Source organism: Otolemur garnettii, unplaced genomic scaffold (genome assembly GCF_000181295.1).
Source record: "Otolemur garnettii isolate 467f Iridium unplaced genomic scaffold, OtoGar3 scaffold00026, whole genome shotgun sequence".
Taxonomy (NCBI): Eukaryota; Metazoa; Chordata; class Mammalia; order Primates; family Galagidae; genus Otolemur; species Otolemur garnettii.
The window spans coordinates 11,952,871-11,968,389 of record NW_003852421.1 but is presented as its reverse complement, the minus strand read 5'-3'; the positions used below and the strand labels follow the sequence as shown (position 1 = coordinate 11,968,389).

The 15,519-nt window shown below is 39.2% G+C and overlaps 1 protein-coding gene across 3 annotated transcripts in view; it reads left to right on the top strand.

The window, feature by feature from the left end:
* The window catches only part of DTNBP1 (dystrobrevin binding protein 1), a 136,437-nt gene that overhangs the window by 79,370 nt on the left and 41,548 nt on the right, over window positions 1–15,519 (top strand). The gene's annotated exons all lie outside the window — the stretch shown is intronic.

The window sequence follows — 15,519 nt, the reverse complement described above, 5'->3', positions numbered from 1 at the left end:
AGGCGCCGAGCCAGGAATTTTTTTAATTTGGGAGAAACTTTAGTATGTTTGTATAAAAAGAGAAAAGGAGAGGTTGGAGTGAAAAAGTGGCTGAGTGATGGAACTGCGATTCAGAGGACATAGAGGGAGTGGGATTTAGAGCATAACTGTTTTGAAAAAGGAAAGGACCACAGACAAGTGCACGTAACTATTGGAATTGTGATTTAAGATACTTATTAAATTATATGTAGTGTATTCCAAGCCACTGGTTAGTGTTGCTGAATTTCAAAGACGCTTTAGGCTAAAGTTACATTTAAAATGAGGTGGGGGAAGTTTAAACAAGACTTATGTGTTATGTAATGAACTAGATCCTTAATTTTTATGTTACTACTTTTAGACAGCAAGATTTCGTGTCTCTTTTGGTATGCTAATAATGCAACTTTGTGCCTGGATGACAAATTCAGATGGATTTAGTATATTTTCAGCTCCCCTACCCCCATTTTGAGCAGCATTTGGTATGCTCCCAGATCGGTGCATACATCTTTGTACACTAGAGCCCCTGAGAGCTTGCATTCTGCTTTTATGGAGGCAGTAGATTCCGATGTATGTCTGCTTAAGCCATCAGCAGAAAACTAACAGGCTTAATACAATTTCTTTGGAAAAACCTGCTTCTGGCTTCAGCTTTACTTCCTTTGTTCTGCATCCCAGAAGAGGCACATGAGGGAAGCTGCCTGGTGACTGGAGGCTTCACTTGACCAGCACTGAGCTTCTGTTTACTTGTTCAGGTCTCACATCCATGTCATCTCCAGGACTCACCGAAAATAGTCAGAGGACTCCCTGTAGGTGGAACTTTATTTTGTTTTTTCTTAGCTGCTTTTCTTTAAAATTTAAAACTACATGCTTGGGTACATTGCTATATTTGCATGGTATGCAGATGATGTGTTATTAAAAAGCAGAAATTTCAACTTAATTTGAACCTACAAGCAGTACATTTTAATGATAGCATTATTAGTCACAGTTTCTCTATATTACCAACAAGCAATCATTACTAAATCAGACAGGTAAAAATGTTGCCTGGAAATATAGGACTTTTGCATTTATAATGTGTGTCTTCTCATGCATCAGGTGAAATTCACTAAACAAATGTTTTCTATGAAGCAACATTTATTTGAAAAATAAATATAAAACACCAGGGAAGTAATGCTAGCTATTCAAATAATGAATCCAGTGCAGCTCCATAAATCTGAGTCAGCATCCCTTGCTACTAGTATGTTCATTTTTCAAGAAGCAGTTAATATGGTTAAATATTTAAGCCATCACCAAAGACAGTATAAAGTTAATATTCATTCTATGTTACCGTATGGGTTCATCTAAAATGGCTGATTTTTAGTATGGGCTTTGAAAATATCATAAGGCTTCATACAGGTTAAAAAACATACATTCTTTTCATGATTTTACAGAACTTCAGGGTACTTTTTATCATCTTTTGGCCAGAGGCCATGGTTTTACTGACATCTCCATGTGGCATTTTTATATATACTTATGTAAGGATATTGAACTTGTGAAATTATACCTTGAAAATTAATTGTACATTTTTTTGGTTGAGTAGTTTATTATTCTGTCTGTGAAGATAACTGAGGGATGATTTTAAATAATTACTGCATTTTTAGAATCTCTCTGTTACGATTTTAAGGTGGCATGTATTATGACATAATATATATCATGTTTTGTCAGGTGGAAGCCCCTTATTTTTAAATGGAAACAAATGAAAGAAGTACATGTTATCTCTAGTCTCTTACTCTGCCAACGTTATGCTGTTTTTGAGGTTACAAATCAGAATGAAGTATATCAAACTTGAATTGAAAGAGAAGTTCCTTCCTTTTCTCCCTCTCTCATATCCATATTTACATAGCATAGCAAAACGATTCAAGCTCTTTAAGCTTAGATTAACTGAAGTAAACTGATACCCCAGGAATTCATTAAAAAATTGGAGCATTAAGGAAATGAAATTCGAACAAGAGGTATCACCACATTCTTCATTATTTGTTAAGTACTTAGGGAAAAGACCGATAGTAACATAGGGGGTGAGAACTTCAGTGTTTATTTTTAAAGTATTTATTTATAGGGAATGTATAATAAATGACATTTTTTTTCTTCTTTTGATCATAGTATCTTAATGTAGCAGTTCTGAGGGTAAAGATCTGCATATAAGTATAATCTGGTATTAAATTTTAATGTTATAAATTATTCATCTAAGAACTTGCTGAAAATCTTGATTCATTGGTGACTGCTTAGCTTTTTTCTTGTGACTTTAAGTGTATATTAATTTTTTTAAAGTTAGTTTATATTTGTGTAGCAGTGCCTGAATAAACTTAGTGTCTTTGTCCTGTAGTATAAAAATACTTGTATCCTGTTGTTAATTTTGGTTCCAAGACAGTTTTTTTTTTTTTTTAAGACCTAGTTGAATCTTTATTTTAATACCCTATCGTAAGATGTCATACTGGGCATGACCTGCAAAAGGTGAAGCTCTGTATTACAGAGAAATTGGCACTCTCAGCCTTTTAGGTCTTAAACTACATAATAATAGAGTCTTAAATGAGAGTTGTGATGCTTCAGTGTTATCTTCCTGTGATTTCTTATTATAATTATATACCACATTGTATGCTCAGTAATCATAGCAACAGTGTATTTCAGAGATGGATCAGGACAACCTTTTGTTATTATATGTGTTTGGTATCATAAATAACGACAGCCGATCTGTATCATTACCTTTTTTCTGGAACCTGGTATAAACGTGACAGCAAAAATTACACTTTTCAGAAAACTAAATTTTAGTATCAGAGAAAGGAGAGTTCTATGAAGATTTTAGATATCAGGCTCAACAAGTTGTGTCTATTGAATTGATATGGAACTTCATGATTTTGTCTTAGCTTTTTAGAGTTTTGTGTTGGAAAATAAAGTGTGGGATCTCATAGCTCTGCTCCTGAAACTGTTGAGGGCAGCTGATAGAGTTTGCTCCTTCTCAGAAGACTGGTCATTGCCTGGTGGTCTCTATAGATGTCCAGGGAAAGGGAGAGGTCAGGTGCCCAACTGAGCTGAGAAACTGTCATTCATACTTCAGTATTCATCTGGCTTCCCTGTAGAGGTATGCTTATGCTACAAATATAAACGTGCGAAATTTGATTAATCTGATTATACGTGAGAAAAAATAGTGTTTACCCTAAAGTAGGGAAAATAAGTAAAAATTTGGAATAACACTGAGTTATTTAATTTCCTTTTCCATTTTTCTTAAAGATTAAAGTATTTGTATACAAAAAGATTAGCATGGGATACTTACTAATACATTATTCACTTTAAAGTCTCTAATTCCAGTTTAGAAAACTCATGAAGTAATTACTCTAGTAGATAAGATGGAATTGGGACACTTAGAAACTTACTATGTGAAGGTTTATTAGGTCTAATTATGTTTATTTTTTATTGGAAAGTAAAAATATTTTAATAAGAATTGTTGCAGCAATTTCAATGAACTGATCAAACAGTAACAACATTTGAACATATTGGCTTGCCGTCAGGATTTTTTTCATTCCTTTGTTTAGTAAAATTTATGTGGCACAGAGTATCAGTTGTACCACTATATGAGTATAATCTTGCTATTTCTTTTTATTTATTTATTTTGCAGTTTGGGGGCAGGGCTGGGTTTGAACCCAACACCTCCAGTTTATGGGGCTGGTGCCCTACTCCTTGAGCCACAGGTGCCCCCCTATTTATTTATTTTTATTAAATCATAGCTGTGTACATTAATGCAATCATGGGGTACAATGTGCTGGTTTTATATACAATTGGAAATATTTTCATCAAACAATCTTGTTATTTCTATTAAAATGCTAATAAAGAAAGAAGGAAACTGCTACTTATTAAGGACGTATGTTAGCTGTGTCCATAGCATATGATAGCCACAACAACCTGTGAGCTGAAAAAACAGTCCCAAAGGGTTAAAGAAGACACCGGGCTAGCAAGCATTTCAGCAAGGGATTAAACCCAGAAACGTATGTGCTCAAAACCTGTGGTTTTTGTTTTGTTTTTGTTTTTGTTTTGCCAGTTATTCCTGGGAAGAACTGAAAAGTAAACAACAAAATGTATACTGATTTTCAGTTTCCTTAGTGTTGAGTTTTCTTTATGTATTGCATTTGTGTCTAGTCCCTTAACTTCCATTCTCCTTCTGAACCACAGACTTAACATCTTGCTGAGATTTCCTCTGCTTCCTGGGCTCCATGTAGAGCTCTCCTTTAGTTAGACCAGGCTACTTTAAAACGAAACCCCAAAAAACCTAGTGTTGTTTTGTTTGTTTGAGGAAAACTTAAAAAGCTAAGTTGATTGATGCTGCAGAACCCTGGAAAGATTCCTCTAAATTTGGGATGTCAGTTGGGGCTCAGAGCAGGACAGGGAGAGGACTGGTATGGCCCCTCCCCACACACTGTCCAAGTCCGACATGAAATATCTGTTTTTAAAATGAAGTCTTCTCTAGTTCAGATACTATTTCTGAGAAACATCATTTTCAAGAATTTCTGGCAGTGTCCGCTTTTTGTACTTCTAGCCTCCTATCTCAGAAAAACCATTTAAGTCTTACATCCTCTGCAGGATGCCCTCTGAGCCAGCCGGTCTGCGGGGGTTTGTATCTGTAGTGTACTGAACAGTCCATACTCTCCACTGACCTTCCTAAGTTTTGAAGTCACATTCCTGTAGCCTTTTCACGGTAGCTGGTGGTAGATGCTTTATTCTACCCGTCACCCTTGTCTAGGCACATTCTTGTTTTTCAGTTTTCTTTATAAAAATGGTGTTGGGAACTGCACAGTCTTCTGGAAATGGTGACACTTACTAGAGCTTTTAAGTTACTTTTCCTGCTGGTTAGCTCATGTTTAACCAAATGCTCAGGTCTTTTTAACATGAACTGTCCTTAATGAACATGAAAACATCCTAATTTTTATTTTTAAAAATAGCTGTAAAAGCAGTACATCCCAATTGAAGACAACTAGAAAAATCCAAAAAGTTGCTAGGAAAAAATAAAATCACTGGTCTGAAATAACCTCAGACGTCTTGAGCTTTATGTACACACACACACACATACCCAGTATAAAAGTTGGTACAGCGTGCAAATAATTTTGCTCCTTGTTTTTTTTATGCGTATTGCCCATGTCATTAACATAACGTTTTGGAACTTTTGAAAAATACTGTTTTCTGGGCGGCGCCTGTGGCTCAAAGGAGTAGGGTGCTGGCCCCACATGCCAGAGGTGGTGGTTCAAACCCAGCCCTGGTCAAAAACCGCATAACAAAACAAAAACTGTTTTCTCGTTGTTGGAAATTTAGGTCATTGCCAATATTGTGCTAATTATAACTTATGCAATAGTAAGCATTTATTTCTCTATAGAGTTTCTTAGGATTACAGTCTTCTAGGGTCTAAGCCTTTTTTAAGACTTTTGGTGTGTGTTAAGCCTTACCTTTTTAGAAATAACATGCCAGCTCCCACTTTGATTAGTAGTGTATGTGACTGGATCTATTTCATGGCTCCTGAGTATTGTTTTCTTGTCTTTACTAACATGATAGCAAAAATAAAATTTGATTATTATTTGAGATGTGGCGGTCAGATTAAATGTGTTTTATTAGCTTTTAATTATTGTGAGCTGTTTATGTTTCTGGCCATATTCAGTTGGGGCTTTAATGTACTTAACAAATTTGAATGAGGGTATTAAATATTAAGAATATCAAATTGTCATATTTATTGCAGACTTTTTTTCAGCTAGTTATTTATTTGCCTTTTAATTTTGTTTGCTTTTTTATTACCCACAGAAGTTTAATTTTTTTGTATTAAAATAGTGTGGATAACCCCTTGCAGTTCTCTCCCTCTGTTGTTGGCAAAATTTAATTGGTTAAATTCAGTCCCACCTGCGGTGCCCGCACCTGAGCAGCTGGCTGTGGCTAAAAGGAAACACACTCTTTTCTGAGGTCTCACTTTGGGTGTTATCCACAGCTGACTAGAGGGCCTAGAGCCCGGCCTGCAGTCCTCATGCCTTCCCCTCTACTCTCAAAATGCCAACACCCCTCCCTGCTCCTGCGTCTGATTGGTTTCCCCTGATTTCTCTGAGGAACTGGAACCAATAGGAAGGGAACGGCTCTGTGCCTCCACCACTGCTCCTGCACCACACGTCAGCTTGCTGGGACTTCCTCCCTGGCCCTCTGGGGTCTGGCCAAGTGGGCACCGCATCCTGTCCTGCATAAGGCTTTGCTTGGGCAGCGCTTCCTTCTCCTCCACTGTCTGTGCTCACATCTCTGTGGAAGCAATCCCAGCAATTACTGTCCCCCAATCCACTGTTCCTGTCCTCAGTCTCTTGCTTCTTCATCTTCTCTTTCACACAGAATGTTTATGTGCCTCTGGACTTAATTATTGGGCCTTGTCTCTCCTCTTTGTGTTGGGAACGTTCAGAATTCATGATAAATGTTTGAGGAAATGGATAAACGAATTCCCCTGATTTGACCATTTCACCTTATATAACATGTACAGAAATACCACACTTGTCCCATAAACACGTACAATTATTATATGTCAATTAAAATAACAAAAGCAAACACGTGTGGCACCTCAAACTCATGGGCTCCAGCAATCCTCCTGCCTCAGCCTCCCACGGTGCTGGTACTAAAGGCATGAGCCAGTGTGCATGGCTCTTCTTATCCCCTGAGAGCACGTGCTGTCCTGGGATTCTGCTTACCTAGCACCCTTAGTACCTCCCACGTCCCATTCATCATATCAAATTGTGGTTATCTGCACCGTGTTTTTCTCCTTCATGAGTAGACTGTGAGGTCTTTGAGGACTGTAAGGATAAAGGCCCTGTCATAGCCATCTGTGTAGGCCTTGTGCCTGGCTCAGGCCCCCACACAGCAAGGACTCAGTCAGAAGATAAATGACAGTTGGACAGTGGGACCCTGTTGAGTGAGCAAAGGTACAGACAGCAGGAGCAGAGAGTGGCCGGTCTCTGGAATCATGGTTACTGAAGCAGATTGACCTGTTTGCAGAGCATCCTTAGGCCCGTCACCAGTGGCAGGAGTGGGTGAAGAAGGCAGCAGGGGTTCCACAGGTTGCTGCAGAGGGCCAGGGAAGGTGGGCAAGCTGCAGCCTGTAAAGTTTGCAATGCCTTGTCCACTGCCATTGCTAACTTTATTTCTGCAGATGTTGTGTCCTGGGATGAGGGTACAAGTGGAGCCGTCCATTAGATGAGGAAGTCCCAGGCAGGAGCTTTAAAACTCACAGAAAATATGAGAAGTTTAATTAGGGAAAAGTGTAGAACAAAGAAAAAGATACGGAAAAAACCACTGAGTTTCTATTTGCAGTGAGCTGGGGAAATAGAACAGAGGGAGATGAGAGGACAGAAGAAGCATTTTACAGAGAGAGAGAGGCAGAGGTGGGTTGAAGCTGGCCATCTGTATGTGTGTTGCATGGCCAAGTTAAATAGTACTTGTTTTTTACGTTGAAGTTTTGAGGTCTGTGTTTCCAAAGTTTTGGCTATTTACAGGACTTGAGAGTTAAAAAATAGAAATGCCCAACATAACTCCCTCTAAAAGCATGAGGTACACTCATCGTACGGACTTACCAAAGAGAATAAAGCAGTCAGTTTTTTTTTTTCTATACTGAAAACTTGAAGTACATATCATTTGCTTAGTTTATCTTGGACCAGACAGTTTTTTGGAAAGTGTTTTTCCCATTAATAAAACTGAAAGAGAAAATGTATGTCATGTTGAAAGTTATTGGCTCAGCGCCTGTGGCTCAAGTGGCTAAGGCTCCAGCCACATACACCTAAGGTGGTGGGTTCGAATCCAGCCTGGGCCTGCCAAACAACGACAGCTGCAACCAAAAAAATAGCCAGGCATTGTGGTGGGCACCTGTGGTCTCAGCTACTTGGGTGGTGGAGGCAGGAGACTCACTTGAGCCCAGGAGTTGGAGGTTGCTGTGAGCTGTGATGCCACAGCATTTTTTTTTTTTTGAGACAGAGCCTCAAGCTGTCCCCCTTGGGTAGAGTGCCGTGGCATTACAGCTCACAGCAACCTCCAACTCCTGGGCTCAAGCGAGTCTCCTGCCTCCGCCTCCCAAGTAGCTGGGACCACAGGCGCCCGCCGCAACGCCCAGCTATTTTTTGGTTGCAGCCCTCATTGTTGTTTTTGGCGGGTCCGGGCTGGGGATTCGAACCCGCCACCTTAGGTGTACGTGGCTGGCGCCTTAGCCAGTTGAGCTATAGGCGCCGAGCCAATGCCACAGCATTTTACCAAGAGGGACAGCTTGAGGTTCTGTCTCAAAAAAAGAAAGAAAAAAAGTTATTTTTGGCCAGCAGGTCTGACAACTTTGATAGCTACTTTTTTTTTTTCTTCCTTTTCTGGGGGACATGTCTTAGCAGTGAAGTTTTTCCTGCTACTCTTTGTAATTCCACTGTTTGTGTCTTTGTGAAATGAAATACCAAATATCAGTTAAAATTGGAAATGATACCATAAAATTAAAGAGAAGTAGTCCTGTGGGCTCTTGGCCATTTCAGTGATTTTGGAGAATAGTGGCAACATTGTAGGGGGTGACTGAATTTGTTGGGGTTTTTTTCATCTTCTAGTTTCTCTCATGTTCACTCTTTTTTTAGATTGACTTGTCTCAGCATCAGTAATTACCTGGAGAGGATTTTGCAGTGCCTTACAGTCTAAAAATGTTTTGTTTCTCCAGACCTGCAATATGCAGGTTTATGTTACTGTACACCTTTTTTTCCCCCTTCAGATTAAATGCTGAAATAGCCCAAAGAGGTTTAAAAAGAATAGTTTTCCCAAAAGTTATCTTCACATGAAGATTATGCCTTTCCATGGCTGATTTGGTTTGTGTAGAAAAAATAGAGTGACGATATTATTGTTTTCTGCAACAGAACAGTTGGGCTAGCATGGCAATATTATGTGCTTTGGATTCAGAGAACATACAGCAGAAAAAAATGTTTATTTTATGAATATTTTTAATTCTCTATTTAGAAAATTTAGTACTAATAACCCTTTGGTGGAAAACAACGATTGTGCTCAGAATCTTCTCACTCTTCTTTAGGGGTTGCATTGAATAGGACTGGGAAACTTGGGACTCTCCATTTTGATAGAAATGTTAGCAGATCTTACCACTAGCTAATATGTTGTATTTTGAATGTCCAAATAACTCCAGAGAAACTTCTTCTGAATGATTAGGCACTTCACTACCCACCTCTTCCTCCCCCAGAAACATTTTTTGAGCATTTGAGTGGAACAGCTTGCTGAGGGCAGTGCTCTGTGTGCTGGAGGATGTTTATTTCTATGCATATTGGAGAGCGTGACAATAGGTTCACTTCTAATAACTTTTGGTGAGGACCATATGCCCAGAGTGGACTGAAATAAATGTGTACAAGGCATCCACAATTATGTGGCTGACAATGCCTGAGTTGAGTGTTCACCTTCAGAGCTTGATGGCTACCGAATGGGACAGTGTGTACGTCTCTTGGATGCTTAGCCTCACTTTTGTCTGTCTAGGAGAGCCTCCTTTCCCCAGACAGCTTCTTCATGTCTTTTTTTGAGACAGAGCCTCAAGCTGTCACCCTGGGTAGAGTGCTGTGGCATTACAGCTCACAGCAACCTCCAACTCCTGGACTCAAGCAAGTCTCCTGCCTCCGCCTCCCAAGTAGCTGGGACCACAGGCGCCCGCACAACGCCCAGCTATTTTTTGGTTGCAGCTGTCATTGTTGTTTGGCGGGTCCGGGCTGAGGATTCGAACCGCCAGCTTAGGTGTACGTGGCTGGCGCCTTAGCCGGTTGAGCTATAGGCGCCAAGCCTTCTTCATGTCTCTTGAAATTTGGCGATTCATTGAATGAAGACTGCATTTCCTGGTCTTGTCATTTTCCCTTCTCAGGCTGAGGGTGTAAAGAAGAATAAGGAAGAGTTGAGCAATGTTTACATCTTTACAGCTGCTGTACCTCTTGGCACACACTGGGCCCTCAGCACTTGTGGATGGGAGAGAGGAAATAAGCTGTTTACTTATGTAGTCTTTACATTTTCTCCGTGTAGCTTTTACTTGTGCTGATCAGAGAGTCATGTGAGTTCTGACTTGCCCTCAGATTTGTGTGCACTCAGGTTCTAGAGATGGGAGGATCTTTACACCTTTGAATACTTAACCACTGGACTTACTGTCTTTTAACTTTATTAGGAATAGAGATTCTCCTTTGTGGTTTTTTGCAGTTTGGCCAGGGCCGGACTTGAACCCACCCCACCTGGTGTATGGGGCCAGCACCCTACTCCTAGAGCCACAGGTGCCGCCTTCTCCTTTGTTTTTTAAAATAGTGCTGGGAATGTTTATTAACTACATGCAGCAAAGGAAAATGGTCATAGGATGACCATACTCTTTTTCTCTGGTTTTTATATTTAAGAATTTTCCAGTTGATTCTGCAGTAATTTATATAAGTTCATTAGAGTTGATTAGCCCCAGAGATGTTACTAATTTGATAAGTTAAAATCTTGAGTTTAGAGTGACCTTTGTTTTAATTTTCTCTTAATACATATTATGTATTAAAAATTTCCTGTGTGGTTGGCTGGGCATGGTGGCTCATAACTGTAATTATAGCACTCTAGCAGGCCAAGGCAGGAAGACCGCTCGAGGTCAAGAGCCTAAGCAGGCGTGAGACCCTGTCTCTACTAAAAATAGAAAAATTAGCTAGGTGTGGTAGTGCCTGTAGTCCCCAGATACTTGGGAGACTGAGGCAAGAGGATTGCTTGAGCCTAGGAGTTGAGGTTGCAGGGAGCGATGATGATGTCTCTGCATTCTAGCTCGGGTAGCTCAGGCAAGAGAGTGAGACTCTATCTTTAAAAAAAAAAAACAAATCCTACGTGGTGATAGAGATAGAAAAGAACAATGTCCATTTTAGTAAATTAATGTTGATCATTACGATTTTCACAATTTTGATACTGAAGAATAGACTATAAAATATACCTGGAAAAATAGTATAAGTGGTAATAATAACTTTGCTCCTGTTTAGGGTATATACAGGCTTAATCCTTAAGCCACGTATTTCCGGTTAATCCCAGTATATGTGTAGGTATTAGGCTAGTAGGTGACTAAGTACATGGAATCTGGAGCCAGGCTGCGAGTGCTGAAATGCTAACTTGGGTGTTATTTAACCTCTTTGAACCTCCCTTTCCTTTCTGGAAAATGAAGATGATAATAGGACCTCCATCCTTAAATTGGCAGTGAGGATTGTGTTAGTACACATAAAGGGCTGACAGCAGGGCCTGGTATGTATGTAGAAGTGCTGTGTAAGAGTAAGCTACTACCGTGTTTCCCTGAAAATAAGACCTACCCCAGAAATAAGCCCTAGCACGATTCCTATGCATTTGTTAAATATAAGCCCTACCCTGATAGTAAGACCTGCATTTCAGTGTGGAGTGGTAAGGAAGACTGGAATACCTTTTATCTGCAACAGCTCCTTTCTCTGAGCCATTGGCACTTGCATGGGTGCATGTGTGGTAACCCGCTGTGGGAGGCATCCTATTGCGCACATGGCTAGGGGAAAGGAGTTCACGCATCACTAGCGCCAGCCCCACCAACAAGGTTGGCTCCCTCTGTTAGGTTCCAGAAGAATATGATTTAACTGTACTTGAATAAATATAGATTGTTGTATTATACTTAATAAAAATAGGACATCCCCTGAAAATAATCCCTACTATGTCTTCTTGAGAAAAAAGTGTCTTATTTTGGGGGTAAACACGGTATTACTACAGAGACATGTCAAACAGGTAAAGTGACTTGTTTTCCATTATTCAGTTTCTCTGTCTTGTAAAATGTACAGATACAGGACCAATAGAAAAATCAAGTCTAACCTCCCCAGGTTATAGAGCTGTTTCCTCTACTTAATAAACATGGAGGGGTGAGTCAGCTACAACAGTTAAAGGAAGGTTATTGCACAGGCTGCTGAAAAGAAGTTCAGCAGACTGGCTGAGTCATTACAGCTGTATGTCCTTGGGCAAGTGACTTAACCTCTGAGTGTACTTGCTCATCTATAACTTGGGAATAATAATAGTACTGGTTACTCATAGAACTTTTGTGAGAATAAATGAAATTAACAATTCTGGCTATAGGATAAACACAGAATAAATTTTAAGGTCTATGTAACTATGAATTCATGCTCATTAGAGTTCTTATTGATGGGACTCCTAATTCCATTTTTTGGTTAGCCATAGTCCATCTCTTTCTTTAATGAAAACACTTGTAAAGCTCTATAAATTAAGGTAATTGTTCACATGCAAATATTACTTAGCTGTTTTTATCATAAGTATATCTTCAGAACTCAAACTTTGGTTTCAGAAAGTTTATTACCAAATGTGCAATAGTAAAATTAAAATAATTTTTGGGAAAATTTTGAAATTAAAAAAATCTTGGCCAGCTGCAGTCACTCATGCCTATAATCCTAGCACTCTGGGAGGCTGAGGTGAGTAAATTGCCTGAGCTCACGGTTTGCGATCAGCCTGAGCAAGAGTGAGACCCTGTCTCTAAAAACAGCCAGATGTTGTGGCAGGCGCCTGTAGTCCTAGCTACTTGGGAGGCTGAGGTAAGAGGACCGATTGCTTGAGCCCAAGAGTTTGAGGTTGCTATGAGCTGTGATGCCATGGCACTCTACCAAGGGTGACAAAATGAGACTCTGTCACTTCCCCCCGCCCCCCCCAATCTCAAAATAAGACCAAATGTCTATTCTCCAAGAAGGTCAATAGTGACAGTACGCTGAGCTGACCCCCAGGGCTAGCACATCCAATGTGTGGGAGAGAGAGGTTACAGGAGAGACAAGAAGTAGACTAGTACCCAGAGGAAGGACCTTTGGCATGCTTGCAAGCAAGTACCACTAACTAAACCTGTGGGATTCTGTGCATCTGTCCTGTGAACATACAAGTATCTTGAAAAAGATCCCACTTGACTATTAAAACTCCAGGAGCAGTGGTTATAGTGAAACAGAGAGAACAGAAGGAGAGAAACTTCTTCAAGGATCAGTGGTTTACAGTCTTTAAAGAGATTAATGTGAGGTTTAATATGACAGGTAATATACTTTTTCAGTCTTTTAATTGAGATTGACAGGTCTTTGAATAAATTTGAACAGTGACTAGGTGAAATATTTTCTTTGATCTAGCAGGCAGTTAAAAGAATTAAGCTTTATCTCCCTTTTTTGTTGTAGAAGTTTTCAAATATGTACAGAAATAGAATAAATAGTATAATGAACCTCCACGTCCCCATCATCCAGCTTTGATAGTCAACACATGGCCCATCTCAGGGTGTCTGGGCCCCAGTCTGTGCCCTCTCACTGCCTTATTTTAAAAGCAAATTCTGTATGTCCTATTTCCTCTGTAAATATCTCTTGTCTACCTCTAAAAAATAAGATTATTTTAAGTATAACCTTGATACCATTAATATTCCTGACATAGTTCATATTCAGATGTTACTCAAATATTATTTATCAGAAAATGTTGGCTCAGCGCCTATAGCTCAACTGGCTAAGGCGCCAGCCACGTACACCTAAGGTGGCGGGTTCGAATCCCCAGCCCGGACCCGCCAAACAACAATGACGGCTGCAACCAAAAAATAGCCGGGCGTTGTGGCGGGCGCCTGTGGTCCCAGCTACTTGGGAGGCGGAGGCAGGAGACTCGCTTGAGCCCAGGAGTTGGAGGTTGCTGTGAGCTGTAATGCCACGGCACTCTACCCAGGGGGACAGCTTGAGGCTCTGCCTCAAAAAAAAAAGAAAAGAAAATGTTACCCCTTTTAAGTGAAAATTTACAAACCTGTGAGTATAATTGGCTTATTTTAAAGCATTTCCAGAAAGAACAGAGTAATAACTTTAGGAAGTAAAGTATTACCTCTGCAAACAGAATCTGCAAGTCTTATGGATCTGCTGGAAGAGGAAAGAATTTAATTTTTTTTCTGCCAGTGAGTTCCCTGGCTCAGAAGGTGGAGTTGTTGATGCTTGCCAGAAAGGAAGAGGGGGGCAGGTGCAGAAATGGGGCATTGTTGTGGCAGTCAGTTGTTCTTATGTCAGCTGACAAAATAACAACACATTTTCAGGTTCCTCTTCTCTATCCTCCTTTTGTTCTCTTGAGCAGCAAGGTTAGGGTAATGAGCAGAACTGTTTCTGGTATTTTATAATTTTTCAGAAGTAGGTGATACATGTCACAAAAATTCCAGGAGTGTCTCATTTGCTACTTGAAATTGCTTTAACATGTTCCACTGTGAAATACAGCTAAGCACGTGCTTGTCCTTGCATAACAGAAAAGCAGTAACAGCATCAAAATACGAAGACTCTAGATTGTATCCTAGAGTCTTAAAAATTTTTTTGTTAACCTCTTACTACAGATATGTACTAGAGGTTAACCTCTTACTACAGATATGTAGAATTGATTTTTTTAAATTAATACATCAGCTTAATTTGTTTCTGCTAATGATAGATTTTCTTCTTAACTGCAGTGTAATATTGAGTCTTCCTGTAGCTGAGGATATAGGATGGAAACAAAATGGCTTAATTAAATAAGACTTTTCAAAAATACCCTTTTGACATTTGCAAGAAAAGGGTATTTTCACACCCTCAAATTTGAGTTTACATTTAAACTGGAGGAAAATTTGAACTGCTATTGTAGTTGGTTCTGAACATTTTACAGTATTATATTAAACATTTGTACTCTGCAGCATTGAGGTAGTGTCTGAAACTGCCTTTTTTCATACACATCTCTGTTTTTTATTCAGGGCATAAAACTCTTCAGGAACTCTTTTCTAGTGTTAACAGTGGGTGAATTGAAGGACAAATGCTTCAGTTAATAGTCTATTCAGTACATAAAATAAAAACATGAAACATTCAGAGAAAGCATTCTGTATATAACACAATATTATTGAATAGAACTTGTTTTTGCCAAAAAGTGGTTTGAACTCTGGGTCTTTAAGTTTTTGTTGTTTTTTTTTTTAAATCTGTACTATTTATTGTATGTCAGTTTTACCACAATACAGCTTTTTAAGGGGAAACACATACATAAATACATTGTTCTTTTTACTAACCACTGAAGTTTATGTAAATTATCAATAAAACACCACTGCAAGTTTTAAATGCCTAACAATAACAAATTATTTCCAACTATTTTAAAATATATTTCCATACAAATGAAATAGTAATTATAAAATATAACCTGGTAAAAGGTTAAACAGTAAAGTCTTTGGCATCACACAAACCTGGATTGAAACCAGGTTAATTTTTACTAGTGAATCTAGTCAGGTTTCTAAATCCATGTCCAGTTCCTCGTTTATAAAATGAAAGTTCTGAGGAAAAGCACATGCTTGTTTAATAAATAAAAAGAAAATGACAATAACAATGCTACCTATCTTAGTTCAGGCTGCTACAAATATAACAGGATACAACAAACGTTTATTTCTCCATAGGTCTGGGGACTGGGAAGTCCAAGATCAAGGTACTAGCATTGTATCTGCTAAGAGTC